The sequence below is a fragment of the Triticum aestivum genome, chromosome 2B, assembly GCF_018294505.1.
Source record: "Triticum aestivum cultivar Chinese Spring chromosome 2B, IWGSC CS RefSeq v2.1, whole genome shotgun sequence".
Lineage (NCBI taxonomy): Eukaryota > Viridiplantae > Streptophyta > Magnoliopsida > Poales > Poaceae > Triticum > Triticum aestivum.
In genome coordinates this window covers 650,842,356-650,846,768 of record NC_057798.1, presented here as the reverse complement: position 1 = coordinate 650,846,768, position 4,413 = coordinate 650,842,356, and the positions used below count along the sequence as shown (strand labels likewise).

Below are 4,413 nucleotides of genomic sequence, written 5' to 3'. Positions count from 1 at the left end.
CTCTCAAAACAGGAACTAGGTTCCGACCAACAAGCCAAAACCAACTCTCATGGTATTAATTAGATTCTATGTACTTTACTATAAATTGAGTGTTTAAATTCAAAAAATTCAAATAACTGGTATTTTTTGCTTGGTACGTGGATTTACCGAGGGGCACGGAAATACGCGGTAACCATGGTAAATCTCGAAATTTCGACCGGTAACCAAAACCTTGCGCTAAACTACTCGCAGGGGCACCGGCCAGAACGGTGTTCGACCGGCTCCCTCGAGTAGCGTAGCTTGATTCCTAAACTAGGCTTTGACATCTTCGCTGAATATTCTTATCCACCAGCGCAACTCCCTCTCTAGGTATTGTCCCGTAGTGATTCTGGTCAGCAAAGTCAGTTTGGTGCAAATACTTGGTCGTTTGACCAAATATTCGCTCATGTGTGTAAGACCATCTCAAAAAACTACACGCAGGTTAAATACCACATCGACACGGTTTCTTTTTACCCCTGTGCAGGCGTGAGTCTTTCATGTGTGAAGAGCACATCAAGAGCAGATATCTTAGTACATCTCTAGCCGAAACTTTATAATTTAGCCCCTTATATGCCTCCTCAAACTTAAACTCTTTAAATTTGAGGAGTTAAAAAAAGTGGTTCCTTTTTTTTGCGGTAGAAAAAAAGTGGTTCCTAACTGAACTCCTAAATTTAACTGTCTAACATTTTTTCCACACAAATGTAAACATAGGTAGCACAATTTGATTTAAACTACATTGCATAACACAAATTTAAACTAGTCATTTCAGCAAAATAAAAACTAAAACAAATGATATTCTTCCTTCGCAAGCGTCTCCCAATCCATGTCATCGCCAGACCCGGAGCTGGAGTCACGAGCAAAGGGCGATGAACTCCCTACCAGACGGCCTGGCCTCCTCGGCACCTTTCTTGTACAGCTCGAGGACCCTAAGATCCTCAACGACGAGCTCTGGATGATTCCAGGGGAGCTCGGCCTTGTATGCCTCATCGATCCGCTCCAAGGCCTCCCGATTCTCCTGCACATCACGGTGAAGGACTACTTGGGGGTCGATGGTGACGAACTATGGAACTATTGCTCTGAGGGGGAAGTTTATCTTCGCCCGGCTACCGTGGAGGAGGGCCGCCTGCATGTCGTAGGCCCTCACCGGTTGCCACCTACTTTACCAACTGGAAGGAGTCGATCCAGTACCGGCGGCCCGTGTCCCGGTCTATTATCTCAGAAACCCACGTCCCCCACGACTGTTGTCGCACGCCATGGTACTTCTTCTTCGGCGGTGCCAGAAGGGCGGGGCTCATGGGTGTGTGCTCGGGGTGGCTGCGTGCTTCGAAACGTCGGCTGCAACTCCTGATCTGCAGCCGAGCTGGGAGAGCGACGGGCATGGGGGAAGCAAAATATTATCCCGAGAACGAGCTGTAATTGAGTACATATAAGTGGTGGCTGACGCGAGGAGTAGATTTTTTTTAGGAGTTAAAGCGCATAATGGATCGGCTCAGTCCGGTTTAACTCCTCAAACCGAGTTTTTTTGGGAGTTAACCGGTTTTGCGATATCTGCTAGAGATGCTCTTAGTGACGGTAAATTATAATAGACCATTGTCCACATGTGTGCTCCCTACTCCCTAGCTAGTGTTTCTACATATCATTGTGTTGTGTGGAGCCACACTCGCAGTTCATATAGAGTACACGGCATTAGGGTATCCTAAAGATAACGTAAGATAAGAAATCCTATAGCAATGGGCCAATATATACTAACATTATCCTCGTATGTCCCAAACCAACCGTCCTCAAAGAAATAATATCTTAGCAAGTATATGTGTTACTATCTTTTATTTATATATGGAAACAAAATCTCATCAGCATGTAATCTTCATCTTGGTACTTTAGTAGCTAGACAGTTAAGAACTTAAGCAGTCATTTCTCATCTAAAACAAAAGGGTAACGCCACCCAAACCACTGAACCAGACAAATGCCACCAAACTCACATTGCTGAAAATGGTAGGCCAGTGAATACATGAAGTAGTTAACTCATACTCCCTCCATCCAGAAATACTTGTCATCAAAATGAATAAAAGGGGATGTATCTAGATGTATTTTAGTTCTAAATACATCCTTTTTTGTCCATTTTGATGACAAGTATTTTCGGACGGAGGGAGTAGAAAGGATTAATTTTCCCGAACAGGAACTATGAATGATGATTAACATCGCATTACGCGTGCAGTACACGTGCTCTGACGTACTAGTTTACCTAACCCCTTCCCTTTAAATAGCAGCACCACATCTCGTTTCGACTTCAGACATGCACTCATCTCTCGTGATACCTACAACACGAACGCACACGTACAGCGCACGCCATGGTGAGGGAAACCACCGAAGCGCACGGCGGCGAGGTGACCATCATGTCGGCGACGACGGTGGCGCCGGCGCTGCCGCTGCAGGAGCACCGCCTGCCGCTGTCTAACCTGGACCTCCTCCTGCCGCCCATCGACGTCGGCGTCTTCTTCTGCTACCTCCACCCGGCGCCCACCGCGGCTGCGCTCAAGGAGGCGCTCGCCAAAGTGCTGGTGGCGTACTACCCGCTCGCGGGAGAGGTTGTGGCCAACGGTGACGGCGAGCCGGAGCTGCTGTGCACCTGCCGCGGCGTCGACTTCACCGAGGCAAGCGCCGGCGACACCGAGCTGCGGGAGCTCCGGTTGGGCATCGTGGACGAGGGCATCGACAAGCTTGTTCCCTCCAAGAAGGCCGGCGTCATGTCTGTTCAGGTAGTACTATAATCATCATTGTAGAATCATTAACTCCAAAAAAAAGTAATACACAGGTCCACGTGAAAAACAGGTGAAGATAAGCCCAACATGGAGCAGGTCTTTTTTTTTGCGGGGGTAAAAGGAGTTTATATACATGGAGCAGGTCATTCACCGGATCATTCACGCGTTAGGCGGCCTAGGGCACCACCGTGGCAGCCTAGTATGGACAAGATGATGAGATGCACTCATATGAAATTCCAATATAAATCCAAAAAAAGATGCTCTCATATGAGAAATTATAGACAAGATAATAAGATGCCCTAAAGATACTTTTTCCAACCATAATAAGATGTTATTTTGTTCAGTTTTATTAAGTTTCAATAGTCTGAGACTTTGTTATGTTCATGTGTCGATGCTATACTTTTTGGATCTTGCATGGAGATTTGTACAATTTTATTTTAGTTTTCTTTTTTCTTTTTATATACTTTACACTGAACAAAGACTTGATAAAGCCTCGTAGGACTGAGACACTGAGACCTAGTCACATCCTCTTTTGTTATCTAGCCTAGAGATATACTTATATCCATATCTTTTACTGATCCCGTTGCGTGCTACATGCACGCATCTACAGGTCACAAAGTTTAAGTGCGGCGGCGCCGTCGTCGGCTGCACTTTCGACCACCGGGTCTGCGACGCGCCTACTCCTTCAACATGTTCCTCGTCGCATGGGGCGCCGCAGCCCGTGGTGGCTTCGTACCACCGGCCCCGACCTTCCGCCGCTCCCTAGTGTCCCCGCGCGACCCATCCCTGCCCTGATCGACCGCCTTTTCTCGCCTCTGAGCTCAGCGCCGCCACCCCCTCCGGCCACCGTTGCCGCCACCGCTGTCAACCGCATCTACCATATAGCCACGGCCGACGTCGCGGCGCTGCAGTCCACGGCCGGGCCAGGGCGCACGAAGCTTGAGGCATTCACGGCCCACCTGTGGCAACTCTGCTCTAAGGCGGCCTCAGCGCATCAGCATCTGTGCTGCATGGGCATGGTCGTGGACGGGCGCGCCCGCATGTCACCGGACGGCGCCATGAAGGCCTACTTCGGTAACGTGCTGACCATAACTTACGGTGTCACCAGCACGGACGACCTTCGTCGTCGCATGGCGCTCGCCGACGTGGCAGATGACGTCCACCGGTGGGTGCGTGAGGCCGCGACGGATGAGCACTTCCGGGGGCTCATCGACTGGGTGGAGGCGCTACGGCCCAAACCGGCCGCGGCCAGGGCGTACCTAGGCGGCACCGGCGGCAACAAGGCGACGGCGTGCATCGTGTCGTCGGGGATGAGTTTCCCAGTCCGGGAGATTAACTTTGGGACGGGCCTGCCGGCGTTCGCGTCGTACCACTTCCCGTGGCCCGCCGGCGCGGCTTACGTGATGCCGATGCCGAGCGCGCGCGGGGACGGCGAGTGGGTGGTGTACGTGCATGCGGCGCCGGAGCTGGTGAAGGTGATAGAGGAGGAGCCGACCGTTTTCAAAGTTCTGGAGAACAGCTATGTGTTCGGATGAAGGACAGTTGTGGTGCCTGTTATTTATATTTTGTGTATGTACGTATGTACGTATTGTAAATTTGTAACACCACCAACTAGATCGTTGCTGGTATATATATA

General features: G+C 50.0%; 1 pseudogene; it reads left to right on the top strand.

Annotated features, from left to right (window-relative positions):
• The first annotated feature begins 2,327 nt into the window (after positions 1 to 2,327).
• On the top strand, positions 2,328 to 4,413 carry LOC123041897 (coniferyl alcohol acyltransferase-like; annotated as a pseudogene).